The 20,589-nt window shown below is 34.0% G+C and overlaps 1 non-coding gene across 1 annotated transcript; it reads left to right on the top strand.

Moving 5' to 3' along the window:
- The first annotated feature begins 19,661 nt into the window (after positions 1–19,661).
- Positions 19,662–19,787, top strand: LOC150008334 (U6atac minor spliceosomal RNA). Its single transcript, XR_016511600.1, has one exon. It is a non-coding gene; the product is annotated as a U6atac minor spliceosomal RNA (small nuclear RNA).
- The last annotated feature ends 802 nt before the right edge of the window (positions 19,788–20,589 follow it).

Raw genomic sequence — 20,589 nt, 5'->3', positions numbered from 1 at the left:
AATAGATAGATACCTCAATATCTATCTATATAACAAAATGAATATATATATAACAAAATGAATGTATAATAAAGAAACATATGACTATATTTAGTTTATAAATTCATTTCTTAAACAAAAGCAGACGTATGTGTGGGTTTTGGATAATGGTGACATTCAATGGAGGCATTATCTTCGGGGGTAGGACACAGGGTGCTGGTAGGACTAGAATTTGTAGGCAAAGCTGGTGCCCAGGTTTTGTCTGGACTTGGGTATTGGAAGTAGATGTCGGGCCACATTGATAGGGTGGGGGTTAGGTAGTGTTATTAGATTAGGTGTTAATTTGGAAATGCAATACTACTTGGAAGTAAACTGTTTGGGTTGAAGGCTGGACCTTTTTTAAAGATGTGCTCCTTCCTCAAATGCTCCTCTCCTGTGAATTTCCTGTAGCCTGCTGGGTACAGTCCTCAGACCAGGAATTTAGTTCAGTTTAGTGGCTCATGTTTCTGTTCCATCTGCTATAAAGAAAACTCTCTGTCCACTGACTTGTGGGGGGCCACCGTCAGCCAGTGTTTGTAGAAGAGATCCAGTTTATTTCATTTCTTTTGGTGGTTTCTACTTTACCTGTGATAACAAACACACATACTTAGTGTTGTTGCTTATGGTGTACTCTTTGATGCTTTTAAACACATTGAGCAAGGTATAATTGTTCTCCATTAACTGACATTGAAATTAAGTGTAGCTAACCCAAGGTCATAGAACAGAGAGAGGGCACATGGTTGGCATTTTGTGCAAAAAAAAAAAAAAAAAAATATATATATATATATATATATATGTGTGTGTGTGTGTGTGTGTGTGTGTGTGTGTGTGTGTGTGTGTTTATGTATGTGTATATGTATCTATAAGTGACAGTCACAGGAAGGAGGGAATTATAAATTATACCAGGTCTTCTGAGGCCAATATCTATCATTGTTCAGTTGTACCTGCAGCCTAACAATTTCCCACCCCATCTTGCTAGCTATTGCTCAGTGAGAACTGAAGCAGATTGGTCCCTATTATCTAAAATACCACCATCTATAATGCATACATTTATAAATGTGTATAGGAAATGTACAATGTTAAAGATAATATGTTAGAAACATTAAATCAATGTATGAATGGAGAGTGGGAAAGTAAGATTTAACTTTAAAAGGAAATTTTAAATCTTGCCATATTATTATCTACTTTAGGACTCTTTAAAAATACGTTGCAGAAGCCCTGAGAAATATATCCACATTACCGTAAATTCCACTTAGATCGTGATGGGGATTAGTGTGAATCAAAAACCAAGCCCTCATCCCGTGTGGAGTGGCAAACACTCGCTGCAGCCTCATTCCCACTAATCTGGGGCTGCTGAGTGATCTTTGATCACACCAAGTATTACAGATGGAAAAGTACTCTTTTCAAATCCCCAACGTGTTTCCAACTGTCAATAAAATCCTTTTTAAGTGTCAGAAGCAATTGCTCTGGTTTGCACTTATACGGCTAACCAGAGCAGCACATTTCAGTGCTTCTAAAGCAAAACAACAACCAAATGGTATAACTGCAGGCCAGAATTCTGACAGACACATTCACCCTCGGCTTTAATGGGATTAGAGATTCATTTCTAAAAAAAAAATGCCATTTATGTTAATGGCACTTTAAAGATTAGGTATTTCACTCAGAAATACCTTATCTGGAAGGCAAAACATCCCCCATTCCCACCTCGGAATTAAACAAACAAATCACACAGGTTACATGTCTAGCCAGATGTTTCAATTCACACAGAATATGAAACATTCCTGGTTTCTAGAACATGTGATCAAAATTTTAATATTTGGAAACATATGAACAAAAGATTCTTAGATTTAAAAGATGATCTCAATGAAATTGAATTCTTCCCCATAAATTATACTAGATGATTTTCAGTAATTGATGTAATAAAGAAAACTGGTAGAAAGAGACACAATTCCCCAAACTAGATAAAATAAGCAATTACCCTGCTATCAGAAAGCTCCATCAGTGGGAAAGTTGTCTGCGTCAGAACAGAACCTAAAAAAAACCTTGTTGCATTTAAGCATCAGAGGCCTTGGTCTTATTATCTTTCCAGAATGTGCATGTATAATAAGCTTCTCCAACAAATGAAAGAAGGATGTTTCTGGCAGAACGAAAACTGGTGATAAACTGTGTCCAGATGATTAATTCACAGAAACTCTCCATCACACAGTGACGACATATGCCCATCTCCTCTGTTGTCCCCGTGGAGATTTTCCTACTAAACGTATGTGCATATTTTTCATGGCCACTGATATTTGAATTGCAGCCTGCTCCCATGCAGAACATGAAACACTTCAAACTGCATAATGCTGACTAAATTATCAAGTCTCCAGTGGCCTGAGGTAGCAATAGCCATAATAATGAGGGTGCTTAAGTGGTTTATGTGGATCTCTCCAACCCCCCCTAACTTTAATGCCCCAACTTATCATGTTGGTTTTTTCTCCTCCTTTCCCTGCTAGAAATGGTCCCACATATATTACTGGTTATTTTGTGTTGGGAAAATGTGGTCTGTCACTGTACGTGAGTGTGAAGGAAGAGAAAAAGTGGGAATGGTCAATGTATAATCTTGGTTTAATAGAATGAAACAGTCCTTTGGCATGTTATCCTCTGTTGGTATTGTTGGTATTCTGTCTTCTTCAACAATAGGTAATGCAGTTATTTGTGCTCATTAGCATTTGGAGCTTAGGTTACTTTAAATGCTATAATCCATTTATATATCTAAAATTGGTACACCAACCTGACTTCTAATCATTAGAGGTATTTTGCACTAATCATTTTTGAAAAATATTAAAAATTATCAAAACAGTGACTGTACACATTTACTAGTTTATTAATTAACAAGGTATGTTTTAAAACTCTGGTGTTATTCTAGTTTTGTTGTATGATTTTGCCCATTAAGTCACAATTTTCAGCACGGAATTAAGAAAGTGTAGTTCAGTATGGTGAGGGCAATAGTTTTTATACCATTCACCACAACTTTGCATAACTACTATGTGCCTAGCATTGGTGAAATAACTGTTTTATAGTCAACATAATTATTTTACTAGGTTAACAGCAACACCACCGGGATCTAAGCAAAGAGGATCTGCTTTAAGGAAAAGACCTGGACTTAAGGTAGGTCAACTGAACAGCAAATGTGTTGTATTAACCTCCCCCTCTATGGCATTTACATTTTCTTTTGTTTTATTTATTTATTTATTTGTGCCTAATTCTCTTTTGGCAGCCACAGTCTCCTGCTCTCTATCTGTGAGTTGGGAATGGTAAACCCAGCCAACATATGAAGGGAGAAAACAAGCCTGGGTCTTATCATTACCATCCCTCCCTTGCCTGGTCACAATGACTCTGTCAGACGGGCCATGTGAGAGCTTAGGGTCAACGTCTCTACAACCCAGAAATTTTGCTTGAAAAGGAGGTGCCCACACATCTCTTGAGATTCTCCACAGAAGTATTCATGATTATCAGTCTCAAATAGGGATATTCTTAAGGTAGATTCTTGGAAATGAATAAAAGGACATGTGCATTTTAAATTTAGAGATATATTGACAAATTGCTTTCCCTAAATTATATTAATTGATACTTCAAATAAATGTCAAAGTGACTGCTTTCCTATATTCACCAAGAAATGTGGTTTCAAACTTTGAAATCCCAATGTGTTCCTGTGAAAAAATATACTTTATGTTAATTTTAATTTATTTTTAATAAAAATTTGACTATTGTTTCACATATTTAAAATGCTTATTTTTTCCCTAAAATTCTACGCTGTTAATAATAACTGTGTTGATCTTTCTACTGCTGATTTATAGAAGCTTTTTTATATATTAGCCCTCTGATATTAGTTATGAATATTTTCTTTCATTTGTCATTTGACTTTTGACTTCATTTACAGTGTTTTTAAACTATGCATATTTTCCCTACTATAGCAAAATCTATCAATTTTGTGTATTATGGCTTCTGAGTTTTATTTCACACTTAGAAATGTCTTTCTTATTTTGAAATAATATTATATAATCCACCTATATTTTCTCCTAACATTATTATTGCTTACGATTATTTTTAAAAACAAGTATATGTTTTATATATTTGGACTTTTATTTTGGTAAGGATATGGTGTAGGGATCCCACTTTACTTTCTTTGATGCTAGACAGACAACACAACGTTTACTGAAAATCTATATTTTATCTCATTAACATATTATGCCATTTTTATCAATTCTAGAAAAACTCATTTTAGAGACTTAATGCTTGTTGCTTTTAATCTGACTTTAGCATTAACTATAAAAGCCTTTATCATATTAACACTATTTTAAATGCAACTTCCCTCTTACGTAGTTATTTCTTGTACTCCTTGGAGATATGTTTTTGTTCAGGTTTGTTTCTGGTCCCAATCTTTATTGTATTTTGTTTCTGAATCTATAACATATAAATGAAAGATACAAAGTCACTTTGTGTAAAGAATAATTTTTCGCATCTTATTTTAATTTGAAACTCAGGCTTGCAAGCTTCCAAGACTGAGAGGAAGTTACAATTATTATGGCCTAAATGCTTGTGTCTTCTCCAAATCTGTATTTTGAAGCTCTATGCCCCAATGTAATGGCATTAGAAGGTAGGGCATTTGAGAAGTAAATAGGTTTAGATGATGTCATAAATGTGGGTGTTCTACTATGAGATTATTTTTAAAAAGAATTATAAGAAGAGTATCCTTATTAAAAGGATACTGTTACACAAGCCCAGAGAAGAGATCATGCGAGGACACAAGAAATGGTGGCCATAGGCAAGTGCTCTCACTAAGCACCAGTTCTACCAGCATCTTTTTCTGGTCTTTCCAGCCTCTGGGACTCTTATAAAAGAGCTTATTTAAGCCATATGGTATTTTGCTGTAACAGCCAGATCGAAGACATACAATTGAATTCTGCCATATCCATTGAAGTCATCAGAAACAATTTGAAGTATGGGATACACTTATTTTTATTTACTTATTTATTATTTGTTTGCTTGGGCTAAGTAGGTGAAAAATTATTTCCATATGAAACAAAAGTAACATTTGGATGTCCTGGTACCTAATGCTAAGAACTTGAAATCATGAGATTTTGACATAGCTTTATGGCCTAAACATTATTAGAGAAAAATCATAGTTTTATATATATCCACAAGTTGAAGGAATATAAGTGCAAACTTTAGCACAATACACACTCAAAGATGCATTCTCATTTTTAAAGAATATTAATAAGCTATGGCTCTCCATGTTAATTTGATTGTTGTGTGTTTCACTTACAAGACTATAAATTAATACTTGAGAGATTAAAAAATATCATCTTTACCTACAGCAAGCAAAAATGCAGAACATATTTTTTAAAAGAAAAAAATATAATTCTGATGACTAAAATTGATAGTTGAGGTAATGTAGCTTTAAGTTTTCTAAAATGTAAAAAATATCAACACACTAAACACTTTTTTTAATGGTATGAATTTGACATTAGACCTAGAAACTGCAGAATTGTCTGTAATATTCAGATCACAGAAAAATAATTTGAACTGAAATTTAAGATCCTTGCCTCAGAAAGCTCTTCATATCTGGCCTCAACTTTTCATAATGCAAAGCCAATGGTAAACTAGAAATTTAATTCACAGGAATTATTTCTCTTGAGGCTTAATTAGCACTTTTAATGTAAATAATCAAGACAAAGAAATAAAAGTCAAAGAATGGTGTGAAAAAGAAACCCACTTCATTTTTAAAATGGGGGTTAGTTTAAATAAAATGGGAAAATATACGACATACAAACACTAAACAAAAGAGAGCTGGCATGCCTATTTTAATGTCAAACAAAGTAGATTTTAAAATAAAATTTTACAGGAGGATAAAGACATTTTATAATTATAAATAAGTATATTCATAAATATAGAACTTCAAAATAATAAAGAAGAATGGATAGAACCAAAAGAAATGGAAAACTTTACATAGTTATGGACTTCAGTACTCTTTCATTAATAATCAATAAATACACTGTGTAGACAGAATTTTTTAAGGATCCAGAAGACATGTAAACCACTATCAACCAACTTTACCTAGCTGATGTTTATAGAACACTTAGAACACCCACAAATGCAAAAGACCCATTCTGTTAAAGTGCATGTGGAACATTATCAAGATAGATAGTATCACCGATTATAAAATAAATCTCAACAAATTTAAAATATTTGAAATCAAACATAGTAACATCACAATAGAATTAAATTTGAAATAAATTACACAATAGTACATGTAAATCACCAAACACTTGGGAATTAAATTTAAAAAAAAAAAAAACTTATCTATATCCCATGTGTCAAAGAAGCAATCAGAAATAAAATCAGAAATAATTTTGAATATAATGACAATGTAAAAAAAGAGAATAGTCTTATATTAAAATATAGCTAAAGCAGTGCTGAGAGGAAAATTTATAGTGTCAGATTCTTATATTGAAAACAAAAAGGATTTCATATCAATAATGTGCACATATACCATAGAAAACAGAAAAGAAAGAACAAATTATATCTAAAACAAACTCAACTAATGGAAAAATAAGCACAAGAATCAACAAAATTGATAACAGAAAAACAATACAGAAAACCAATGAAACTAAAAGCTTCCTTTTCAGGAGAATGAAGAGTTATTTGAATTCTGCAGGAACTAGCATGGCAAAAATAATCTTTTCTGTGGATCAGGAGGAAAGTAGTTTGTAAGTAATATGTTTACCACTGGTATTTAGCTAGATATTAATAAAAGAAAGGGAAGCAAAAGGAGTTAGATGTTGAGTTTAATAAACTGGGGAGCACAGGCCTACTTGCTTAGCCAGGAAGCTAGTTTCAAATCTCAGGGAATTACAGCATTGCTCTGCCAAGGGAATTAACATTCATCCCTTCTCCTCTCCAGTACTGGATTGTTGGGAGTCAGAGGGAGAGGCATTGAACCATAAAGGCTTGTCAGTCAACTAAGGGGTATAAACCTACCTAAAGCCCTCAAAAGCTTGGGCAGTTGATTGGCTCTTTTGAAAAGACACTTGGTCCATCCCAAACCCAAACTAATATAAACCCAGTAGAACAAAGAAGCTCTCTCTTGCCTGTGACTTCACACTGCATTCACACATCCTCTCTCCATGGCCATGTGGCCCCAGAAGCCGTTTGGAGCATGGCCATGCAGACCCCACACACAGGCTCCAGGAGGGAGCCTGCACACTGCAGCACAGCAGTGGACTTCAGCTGCATATACACCTTAAGCTCACTGGATGCTGGACTGGCCTGGACTGGACTTTAATACAGAGCAGAAACTTTGGACACTGGAGACAAGATCAGATTTTCTCCGTGGTGAGACAGATGGAGACAGGATGTTAAAAAAACAGGAGGAGAATCCCCTTTATTTTACATTATTGATAAAATTTACCATAAAACCCCATCCGTCTGTGTGGGTCTCAGGAAATTCTTTTTCTTGTGGCACTGCAAGAACTTATTTTTCATTAGCAACAGCCTCATCTGTGATAATCCAATGAGCTACGATGATGGGATTTTCATAAATTCTGCATGGTAGAAATACATCATTCTCTTTCACTTAAAGGAAATTGTAGCACTTGTTAAGTGGTTTTTTTGTTGTTGTTGTTTTTGTTTTGTTTTGTTTTTTTTAATTATAATAGTCCCATCAAAGAGGTGATCTTTTAACTCTTAATCCCTCAACCTCTTTTTCTTTATAAACTACTTTGGAAAAACATGTTATACTTATCCTCACACTTTCCCACTGAAATATCCCTGAATCTGAACTGCAAGTAATAATAACAGGTTTCAGATGGTAAAGAAAAGGAGGGACATTTAAAAAATAGTTTTAAATGAAGCTTTAATAAAAGATTAAAGTACAATGGTGTATGTGTTGCCTACAGTTAAGCATGCAAATAAAATGACAGAACATAGGTGAAGAAAAATTCTCAGCAGGGTCAAATCCATATGAGATTCTCATTACCGCTAGATCAAGCTGTCCTCCAAAGAGAGCCAGCTCAGATCAGCTTACTGTAGTTTATGTACTTTATAAACTGAGCAAGACAAATAGTGTGTTAAGGCTTTATAGACTTGTTATGACAGCTAATTTCGTATCGCCTGACATAGTATCTGAGCAAACGTACAGATGTTCATTCATTTTCACTCCACTATAGATACTGTAAATTGAGTACCTCTGGAAGTCCAGTCATAATAGCTGACAAACATTCCTGCTACCCACAAGAATGAAAGTTGTAAGTCACTGGGCTTTGACGGGGAAAGTTAGCAGAGAACTCAGGGACTCATGCATCTTGTTAATGACTTTATGGCAGAACTCTTGTGTGGCTTTACTATGACAGTCTAACAGGGGACTCACACAACACCTAATGAATTAGCCATAACTTTAATTTAAATGACATAAGACTTGAGAAATGAGAGACTTCTGACTGCCTTTGAGTTTATAACCCTCTCAATGAAACCACCCATAGTGACCCAAGCCTTGTCTTCATTTTCTCCCTTACCAGGGTTTGTTCTTTATAAGGATCAGGGCCTGTTACTGAACACAGTAGCATAAAATCACTTGTAAAAATGCCACACCTTCACTAACCCTAGCATTCTTCTCCCAGCCCATCGTTTTGAATAGGTTATTTTTCATATGTTTTTCTGTGCAAAAAGTGCCAATAGTTATTTGATTCTTATTTGCAGAATAATATGGTGAGACGTTATCTGTGACTTGAGTCAGATTAAAACATAAAAGCTCAAAGTAAAATAAATTTTTAATTTTGTTGTTTTATTAAAGGGAATGTGGGATTATCTCATAACCTGTAATATACCAAAACTTCTATGTAGCTTTTTTAATTGCTTATAATCCCCTATTCTTCATTATAGATGTTTGGTTTTCTTGAGGTACATTTTGAACATCTTTAAAAATAAATACTTTTTAAGAAAGTTAATTATAGAACTGATCACATTAGATATTTATATTCACATGGATTTCTGTTTATATGGAGTTTAAAACTTAAAGTACTTATATCACATTGAAGAGTAAAGTATCAAATCAATCTTCTTCCAGACTTTTATGAAAAACTCTTATCAAGGTCTTTCACAAAGTTTTCCATTTTACTGGAATGATTGGTACCTCTGGAAAGACCCTGCAAAAAACTTTATATTTGAGACAACTTTTGTTTAAGTTCATATATAATGACTTGCCCTATAGTTTGGTCAATTAATATTTAAAGTTCTTATTTTACTACAAAACACTTACGGTAAAAATATTAATAATAGAAAAATAATTTTTCTTTAAATTGTCTACTCTGTGGCTTTTCCATATTTACCATTTCTGTTAAAATTATAACTCGAAAGCTATCAGTCTCTGGATAATGTTTCACTAACTAGGAAAACACAGAGTACTGAAAATGGTCATATTAATTACCAAGAATCTCAAGTTTTATTTCCTACTGGTAGGGCTTGTGAAGTGATGAATAATGGGTCTTAATACTGAATAAAAATGTTCTGGAATGAATTAATTCAGATACAATTCCATATTAGCTCTGTTATTTTGAATCTGGAACTACAATATTTAATATGTCATGTGTTTAACTAGAAGTGACTTCAGCCAATAAACTTCAGAAAAAACATCACTAGTTTCATAAGCACACTTCAGATGCCTTTTGGAATGATGAATTGCTCAATATTTGGGAGGGATTCTGACTTTTTTGTTTTGTTTTGGCTCTACCCCAGAGAGAAGCTTAAATGTGAAAAATAGTTATTGATGTAAAAGTGATTAAAAAATGAATAGTAAGGGGCAGAAGTCATTATTCCCCAAAAATTTAGCTTGTAATTGGTATCAGATATGTCCATACTTGTAGGTACAATATGAGTAAAACAAATTCCTTGTCATTAGGATACTTCTTTTACTGGAAAGAAAGACAATAGAAATTTAACTTGTCTCATAATCTTAGTGCTTAGGAGAAGGAATATTCCACAATATTTCTAGAAATTGTTTATTTTAAAATATAAAATTTATATATTACTAAATGATGTCTACATTTTTTTTTCAGTTGAATTTTGAAGCACTTTTTGGGAATACTGACATAAAATTTATTTATATTTAACCCATAACTGATTTCATTCAAATATTAGATTCTAGAACCTTTTAATTTTGATTAAGAAGCTTCTCTCCTCCACTAAAGTTTCTGACAATTATTATATATATTCATATTTCTCCATCACCATACTTATTAATAATGTTTTTGTTTTTGAATTATAATTTTCATTATATTCTCCCCTAAGTCTTACATTTCAAATTTACTTACTTTTTTACTCTAATTTTTCCATTCATTTATTGGCAGTTGAAAATTAGCTGTCTAGTATGTAAACTATATTTCTTGCGTTTTTAGATGTTAAAAGTATGGATATGTCCTTTATGTATTTGAATAACCATCTGGCTACACGTATCATTTTGAAGCATATGCCCTTTCCCGAGGAATTTCTCAGTACAGTTACACTGTCTTCTTTAACTGAAAGCTACTGTGAAGAACCATGAAATCAGACTGACAAACCCCCTATAGTTGCCATAGGGGACATAGTTCTTTTTATTATTATTCAAATAATATTTTTTTCTTTATCTTTTTAGTCTACCAACTTTCCTAGGCCCTCACTTCATGCTGACTAGTCAAGATCACATCATCTTTCCAATCTATGTGAACACCTTATTTTATTGTAGGAAAGTGTTCTTAAATTGTATCTTGGAAGTTTCTATTTGTTTTCCTTTTGGTTCTCTCTTCATCAAGACTAACAATGATATATGTGTTGCATTTACTTTGTCTTTCTTGTACATCATTTTCTCTCTAGGCCTTAAAACTCTCCAGAAGAGGGCTTAAAGGAGTGTTTTCCTGGGTCATCTTCAAGAATAATCACAGATTTTCCTCATTTTTATAACCTCTTCCATTTTGTCATCACTTATGAAACATGGGTTTTCTAGAAACTCTCATGTTATTTTGAAAGGTTCAGCCATTAGCTAAAAAGATGACTGGTTTTACAAAGAATGAAGGCAGCTCACAGGACACAGGGAATCTACTTCCTGTATTCTTAAATACCCTTTTAGGATTTGGAGAAACTCAAGCCAGAAAAGATCAATGATATCATAATTGTCATGGTGCCCTACCTCCTGCACTCTGTGTGACAAGACCTGGGGTGTCCACTTCTGTCTGCAGTGTACCTGCTCAGATTTCATCTCCTGAAAGGGAGTGTCTCAGGGATCTGGAGTGTATCAAAGATGAGATGGGAACATTGCAGGGTGCAGTGTGTTATAATTGGGGAAGATATGACTCCCCATCTTATATGGGATTGTCTACTTCGGCTGAATGGTCAGGGTACTAAATAAAAATGGTTTATCAGTGTGACAGTCTACACCCCAACTATCAGACACACACGCGTGTGCGCACACACACACACACACACACAAATAGTACATCTACAGAGACATTAGTGAACCACAATCAGTTGGAAAATACATGTAGTATGCTAGTGCCTCACTAATTTTTCTTTTAATTAATATTTTCTATTTTATTGCTACTGTAGTTTGAGTCTTTCCATGTGGACATAAAGCCTGACTCTCTCAGTGCTAATGAGAAATGTTTAACAGGAAAACCACATATTCTACCAGTGTCTGCCACAATAAACCTTTCTAGTAATTGAGGTACTCCAGTGGGTCACATCTCATTACACTGGGTGACTTCATAAGCTGATTTGACAGGTTATTTGACCACATGATTCATCAACTTCAAAAATGTTTTTGGGTGGTGGGCAAATCAGCAATGTGAGTCGCTTTAAAGTGGATGAGTAGAGAGAGTAATTTACATGATTTCATAAATAGTTAAATACTTTGATACCTTCAGCATGACAAAAATGTACCTGCCGCTAGTTCACATTCTATTTGGGCCCATGACATAAACCTGGGTATGTTACATGTTAGCCAGGAAACAGGACATATCTTAGACTAAAATATTCTACTTCTTATGGAATTTGGAGGTAAAGCCAAATGTTTTTTTCCCTAAATATTAGCTAAAATATCAGTAGGGTTGCATTATATAGAGACATAGCAGGTAAGAAATATTCACATGCCTGCTGTAAACCCCTCGGATCCTCTCTGCCAGAAGTCATGACCAGATTACTGCCTATAGAGTAACTTTATATGGGGAAAACAGATAATACTTATACTAATACTTACATTGTGAAATTTAATTATTGGAACTTTGGATTGTGCATTGAATATTGATATTTTTCCCTTTCTGCAATTTGAATCAGTATAGATGACTTCATAATAATCAATGATGAATTTTCTACTTAGGGCACGTTTTTAAATTAAGTGTATAATAAATCAATACACTCACAATTCTATCTGGCCTAAGAGTAAGATAAAACTATAACTTAAGATGGTTTTCATGGCTTAGTAGTGATGACTTTTTAAGTGACACATTCCAAATATCATTTGATCCTCCATTAGTAATATCTACCAGCTGAAGTCCTGACAAGTAGACTTGAAAGATGAATAATTTGAAATTAGAGTTAATGAATAATTTGAAATTAGAGTTTAAGTCCTGTGAGTCAGATAATATAGAAAAGTCCCAAACTCAAACACATTGATTGGAGGAGGAAAAAAGAAGAAAATGTCTGCATCCCTACGGAGATACCAGTTTTTCAATCTCTGGATATAGTTCTGAAAACCAGCAAATCTTATCATAACTTGTTCATCCAGAACACAAATCCCAAAAAAGTAAATTAAATCCAGGCTGGTGTGGCTCCAAACAGTACGCAGAGTACCGCAGCCGGATAAGTACTCACCGGACAAGCACTGCAGTCCAGCTAATGCACCATGACCCACAGACCTGATCCTTGCCACTGTGTGAGATGTCAGTTGTCTGTGTCATCTCTGGTTTCTAATACTGCTCAAGAACCTGTCCTTGCACTTTGACGTAAAGAGCCCCACTTCTACGGGCACTTGTCTTTCCACCAGCAGTTTTGATGTTTCATGCACACCATCCTGATTTCATCTCTCTCACATCAACCCCCCACCCCACAAAGTGTTTCTGTTCATAGCCATTTGTCCACCCAGTGTATTCTCTTACCATGGGAGTCATCAGAGTTCACCTGGACTGTCCTCATAAGTCCTTGCTCTCCACAATTTGAACCAATCACAGAAGCAAAGCCACACTCAGAATTTCCTCTCATCACTTAGTTTCAGCTACCACTTCAACTCTCTTAACACAACATCCACTCATTCACTGCAGCCTCCCATTCTACCACCCTCAGGTCTTTTCTATCCCATGTTATTGTATTTCATGAAGCTCACATTACTTCTCACATAAGTGTACATTTTTAAATCATTGTCACTGTTGTCTTTCCTCTAGCAAACAACATTGTTTATCATTTAACCATTCTGAGAACAAAACCACCTTTCTTGTCATACTGACATTTCATTGTATCTGCCCACCAAATGCCAGCCCTAGATTAGTCTATGTTCTTGTTTTCTGCTTGTTTGTTTGTTTGTTTTTGGTGTCAACACCAAGACTGACAAAACAATCCCAGAACTCTACAGATCACTAGCTCTAAAATTCTTGACTTCTAATCTAAATTGGACATTTCACACCTCCTGTTGACATGTGCATATTTCCCTAGACATTTCTGACTCCCAGAACTAATTTACAACTTTTCTTTTTACTTAAAACTTCACACATAACTACCTTCCCCATATGTTGAAGAGAGTCAACTTCTCAGACAGAAAACATAAATTTCTAGAGCTTCAGACTGAAGATTAAAGTTTAAATATCTATACCTACCTAAACGGCAAATGAAAACAAAGCAAACAAACAAAAAGAAAGACAGAGTAAAGGTTGTAAACAGAGACATAAATATCTATAAAAATCATGCAAACTAAACAGTTGTCTAAACAGTTGGGCCCAAACTGTCCTCGTAAGATGCAGGCGTACCTCTAGTGTACCAGCTGCTTGTAAGGTGAAGTCATGTGTTGGAGACTCCAGAACAGGGGTAGCAGCAAGTTTATAAAAAACTTGTTATCAATTAAAACTTCCACTGACTCAAGTAAGGCCTGATTCTCTTTCCCATTATGATAATTTGTTTTTTAAATACGTAAGGTATTCAATATCATTTTTTAAAATCATAAAAATTCAAAAAGATGAAAATTAAGTAGGTATAGGTTTAAGAGTACTATAAGAAAAATAAAACAATTTCAGTAGAAAGCCACAGTAAAAACAACAAAAGAAAAGCCACAGGTGATTATTTATAATGCTGTCCAATTCGTGAACCAAAACATTAAGACACACTTACAAAAAAAATGGGAAATCATGTAAAAAAGGAAAAATTGAAAACCACATGATGAGTGAAAATTATATAAAGTGTAGTCAAAGGAGATTCAACTTCCATTATGGAGATAAGACAAACTAAGTTGTAGATGTTTCTGCATGATGATTTACATCTAGTAAAAGAAATAATTAGATGCACTAAAAGGCATAATATAATTAACAATTCGTGGAAGTGACAGGGAAAGGAGACAAAGGAATATATGCTCTTCACAAGTCATGTAAGTAAAATTCCTGTTACATTAGGACCTATTATAGAAAAAAAAACTTTTTTTGTGTGTGAAGCAAATGTAATATTGTTCTAAAATCTGCCAAAGACAAATATCCATGCACACAATGACAATAGCCAAGATAATAAACTCTTTTCAAATATTCATGTAAAAATAATAAATAAAATGTTAGCAAAGATAATTAAGTAGTGCTTTAAATAATTCTAAATACAATTAATAAGGTTAATAGGTATGTGCAAAAGTCCATAATATATTTCTTAACTAGTCAACTATATGTTGACTATGTATAAATGATATCAATTTATGTTAATGTATTTAGTGTAACTTACCATTAATTTCTAATTTGAAAAAAATAATCTTCAAATGAAAATATAAATACTTCATAAAACATAAAAAATATATGAATGGATAAACAGACTGTACTTGAAAAATTAGGATATGTGTTCTTATAGTGCAGTATTTTCTAGATATCTTATGGCTTGACTTGGCAATAACCAGAGCCTGGAGAACTAGTGTATGGTGTGGTTAAGAACAGGGAATATTAAGTCAGAACAAGTTCCCTTTCAACAAATCCAAGTTCACACTAGTGCATCTCTAGGAAAGAGAAAAATAAAGACAAGAAACACAAAGATATAGGGAAATGACCTAAAGCATTTCTGGCCCTGACTACTCCTCAGCATGGATATTGAGTGATGGGAAACCCCATTACATTTGAGGATCTCAGAGCAGAACAGACTTACTCCTCACTTTCTGCTGGGATCCTGGGAGGAAGCAGCCACAGGAAGGCTCTGACATCTACTTAGGCCAACTGAAGTGAAGGACACATGGTGACAAGATGGATGTGGACAAAGATAGTGTGGTTCTCTCCTTCCATCACATACAACATGCAATATATTTGAAAGTTCCCACATTCTGCAGAGGAGGTAGAGAAGGTAATGACCGTAACAGAAATGCCAACAACACTGCAGATATCAGAAAATATGTGTATAGAGATTGGCATGTGCCAAGTACTGTTACAAGTTATTTTATACTTAATAATTTATTTGCAATGCCAACCCTTTGAGATTGGTATATTTTATACCCACTTACAGATTTGTGCTAATGCATTGTGACAACTTGAGCTTCTTATTATTTCCTCATATGCCAACACTACCTTAAGATGGATTTGATGCATATTTTTATCCCCTAACTTCTCTGAATACTTCCTCAGTCAGTTTTTCAAAATAGGTATCATATTGTCTTCCTTCACCAGGCCCCATCATGGACATTGGCCAGCCCATGATTGGGTCATACTCAGTCAATGTCTACTTCAATCAATTAAGAGCTGGAGATGTAATCTCAGAATGAAATTTGTCAGACTAGGCCTTCTTCATCAACAGAGGCAGTGGGTAGACTGGGCACAATGACTGGCATGGGCCATGTATATTTTATTTTACAAATGAGAAAGGTAAGACTCAGAGGGAGATCTAATAGATAGAAGTCATCTCTAATTTATAACTCTAGTTTCAGGATCTCAAGAATTATCGAGTAGTTGTCTGAACTAGATGTTCAAAAGAGATGACTGTTTCCCACTCTGATGTTTTATCATCATTAACTTTTTTCATATTGATAAGATAAATTGAATGTTTATTTTTTAATGAATCTGAAATAGCAAGTAAACTTTTCTATCTCTAAACTGTGCTGAAGGAGCTGCTTGGTATTATGATAAAGTATCTTGTATCTATTAGGGCTTTACTCCTCTGAAGAGGGCTTCCATGTTCCCCTATTGAATATAATTCAGAAATAGTAAAAATTTTTATCAAATATTTGATGAAAGATATAAGTTTTAGTAATATGAAGGTATCAACCATTTTGAATGAAATTCAAGTTAGGAATCATTTACCAAGTTTAGGAGGATGTTCTCTTCTGGACCATTTTAGCCACTTCTAGGAGGCAAGTCATTTAAATTCATGAATCTATTGTAAGCAGCATTAGATAAATTTATTTGTTTTCTAGGTAGCTGTCAGCCAGTCAATTCATATTCATCATTAGTTTATCTAAATGAGAGAATAACCACCAAATAAAATCCCCTTATCTAGGCCCAAAGGATTCTTTTAGACAGTAATACCATGGGGATCTCCTTGTCAAGAGTACTCTGAATACAATACAAACGTTAACCTCCAGCCCTTGAGGTAATAGATTCTCTAATTCTGAGTGTGTTAGTTTCCTGTGGTTGTCTTATATATAAACAAACAGAACTATTTAAAAAGGAGCTGTTTAACCCTTTCTTCTCATTTCCTTAACTGAGAGTATAGGATTCTATGCCATAGAGATGACATGAAGAAATAAATATAGGATCTCTTTTGACATTTACTTATGAATCTTGCAAATGAAATTATAAATGAATTAGATAAATTACTTGAAATTAATACCAACTTTTTAAAATACCCATTCTCTGTGTGAGAGTAAACCTGTTTACAAAAGTTTAGCCAGAATCTGTGACAAATGTTGCATTTTGTTTTTTCCTTGAAAATCCAGGCAACTTCTATTGAAAGTTGTTAAATATAAAATTACTTCAAAAAATAGTCCCTAGAGATAACCAACACATATTGTGTCTTTAATTTGTGTATGGACTAATGGAGACAAACTTTATTTTTTCCTTTGGAAGAAACTGTAGGTACACCTAACATTCATAGATGGAGCTAAATGATGTACCCCTATTCTTTTTTAATTGAATTCATTGGGTTGATATTAGCTAATAAAATTATATAGGTTTCAGGTGTACAATTATATAATATATCATCTGTATATTGTATTAATGTGTTCACCCCTTCAAATTAAGTATCTTTCCATCACATTTATCCCCCCTTTACCCTCTTCTACCTCCCCACTACCCTTTCCCTCTGATAATAACCGTACTGTTGTCTGTGTCTATAAGACTTTTTTTCAATTTATCCATTCACTTTTTACACCCAGCCCATCAAACTGTCAAACTGTTTCCTGTCTGTGAGTCTGCTTCTTTTTGTTTGTTAGTTTATTTTTGTTCATTATATTCCACATTTAAATAAAATTATATGGTGTTGGTCTTTTTCTGAGTGCCTTATTTCACTTAACACAATACTTTCCAGCTCCATCCATGCTATTACAAAAAGTAAAATTTATGTTTCTTCTTTTTCTTTTTTTTATAGCCAAGTATTATTCCATTGTTTAAATTTACCACAGCTTTTTATCTACTCATTTTCTCTTGGGCACTTAGGCTGCTTCCAAATCTTGGCTATTGTAAGTAATGCTGCATTGAACATAGTGGTGCATATATTCTATCAAATTAGTATGTTGGGTTTCTTCAGAGATATTCCAAGAATTGGAATTCCTGGGTCATAAGGAAGTTCCATTTTTAATTTTTTAAGGTAACTCCATACTGCTTTCCACAATGGCTGCCCTAATGTGCATTCCCACCAACAGTGAACCAGGGTTCCCTTTCTCCACATCCTCACCAACACTTGTTTATTGATGTATTGAGGATAGCTATTCTGACAGGGGTGAGGTATATCTCATTTTGTTGCATTTCTCTGATGATTAATGGCATTGATCATATTTTCATATGTCTATGGGCCATCAGTATATACTCTTTGGGAAAGTGTCTATTTAAGACCTTTGCCCATTTTTTAATTGGAATTTTTGTCTTCCTGGTGTTGAGCTGTATAAGTTCTTTATAAATCTTCAGTATTAACCCTTACCAGATAGATCATTGGCAAATATGTTCTCCCATTCAGTGGAGTGTCTTTTCATTTTGTTGATGGGTTCCTATGTTTTGCAAAAACTTTATAATTTGATGGAGTTCCATTTGTTTATTTGTTCTTTTTCTTTTTTTTTCCTTTGCCTGAAGAAATATATTAGAAAAAAATATTGCTACAAGAAATGCCTGAGATTTTACTACCTATGTTTTCTTCAAGGATTCTTATGATTTTGAGTCTTACCTTTAAGTCTTTATTCCATTTTGAGTTTATTCTTTTGTAATGTGTAAAAAGGTGGTCTAGTGTTTTGTTTGTTTGTTTTTGCATGTACCTGTCCATTTTCCCCTACATTATTTATTGAATAAATTATCTTTACCCCATTGTATGTTCTTGCTACCTTTTCAAATATTAATTGACCATAAAGTGTGGGTTTATTTTGGGGACTCTATATTCTATTCTATTGATCTATATGTCTGTTTTTATGCCAGTACCATGCTGTTTTGATTACTATGGCCTTGTAGTATACTTTTATATCAGATAAGTTTTCTCCAATTTTGTACTTCTTTTTCAAGATTGCTGTAACTATTCTAGGTCTTTTGTGGGTCTATATAAATTTCTGAAATATTTGTTCCAGTTCTGTGAAATATTCCTTGATATCTTGATAGAAATTTTGTTAAATCTATAAATTGCTTGAATAGCATGAGCATTTTAAAGATGTCAATTCTTCCTCTCCATGAATATGGTATATGCTTCTACTTATCTGCATCTTCTTCAATTACTTTTCTCAGGTTTCTTATAATTTTTCAAGTACATATCTTTTACATACTGGGTTCTGCTTATTTCTAGGGTTTTTGTTTCTTTGGTTTTGAAATTGTAAATGGGATTATTTTCTTAGTTTCAGTTTTTGATAGTTCATTACTGGTATATATGAATTCAATGGATTTCTGGATATTTATTTTGAACCCTGATACTTTATTGAATTCATTTCTCACTTCTAGTAGTTTTGGGTGGAATCTTTGGGATTCTCTATATAACGTATCATATCATCTGCAAGTAATGAGAGTTTTATTTATTTATTTCCAATTTGGATGCCTTTTATTTCTTCATCTTGTCTAATTGCTGTGGCTAAGACTTCCAGTACTATGATGAAAAGAGTGGTACAAGCAGATATCATGTAAAATTGAAGGAGAGCTAAAGAGCTTTCCAGAGAAGAAAAAGCTAAAGGAGTTTGTTACAACAAAACCAGTACTACAAGAAATGTTAAAGGGTCTTTAAGAAGAAAAAGACTGTTCTATGAAAGAAGAGAGAGTAAGCACTCCACTTGACAAGGATGGAAGAGGTTCTTGGCCCTAACAACATGCATACAGTTAAGGCATTGCCACCTACTTTATGACATCTAACCATCTTTTCTTTTTTTTTAAGTTAATGTCTGATTGATTGATTGATTGATTGATTTTATTTACCTGTTTTTAGAGAGAGGGAAAGGGAGAAAGAGAGGGAGAGAAACATCAATGTGAGGTTGCCTCTCACGCACCCCCAACTGGGGACCTGGCGTGCAACCTAGTCATGTGCCCTGACTGGGAATTGAACCAGCGACACTTGGTTCACAGGCGAATGCTCAATTCACTAAGCCACAAGAGCCAGGGCTAACCATTATTTTTAAAAGAAGAAGAAGAATTAAAAAAAAAATGACAACACAGAGGAACATAGTTAAAAGAATAAAATATCAATAAATGCATACCTATTAATACTTTAATTGTAAATGACTTAAATGCTTCAATCAAAGATATACGGTAGTTGAATGGATAAGAAAACAAGGCCCATATACATGCCGTCTACAAGAGACCCATCACAGAACAAAAGATGCACACAGACTAAAAATAAATGGATGACAAAAAAGATATTTCATGCAAATGAAAATAAAAAACCTAGGTTAACAATACTTATATATAATAAAATAGACTTTTTAAAAAAGCTGATAGTAAAAGACTAAAAGATTGCCCCTGGCTGGTTTGGCTCAGTGGATTGAGCGTCGGCCTGCAAGCTAAGTGTCGCTGGTTCGATCTTCCAGTCAGGGCACATCAGAGAAGGAAAACTCTGACTTCAAAAAACCTCCGCTGCCTTGCGGCATACCTCCTCAGGGGAAAGGCTAAGGGAGTAAACCCCGACAGAAAATCTGGAGCCAGAGTCCCTAAGGCGGTTTGACGTTGTAGT

This window comes from Furipterus horrens, unplaced genomic scaffold (assembly GCF_987537825.1).
Source record: "Furipterus horrens unplaced genomic scaffold, mFurHor1.1.pri manual_scaffold_5, whole genome shotgun sequence".
Classification (NCBI taxonomy): domain Eukaryota; kingdom Metazoa; phylum Chordata; class Mammalia; order Chiroptera; family Furipteridae; genus Furipterus; species Furipterus horrens.
Note: the sequence above shows the minus strand (reverse complement) of the source record. Positions and strands in the feature narration are given on the sequence as shown.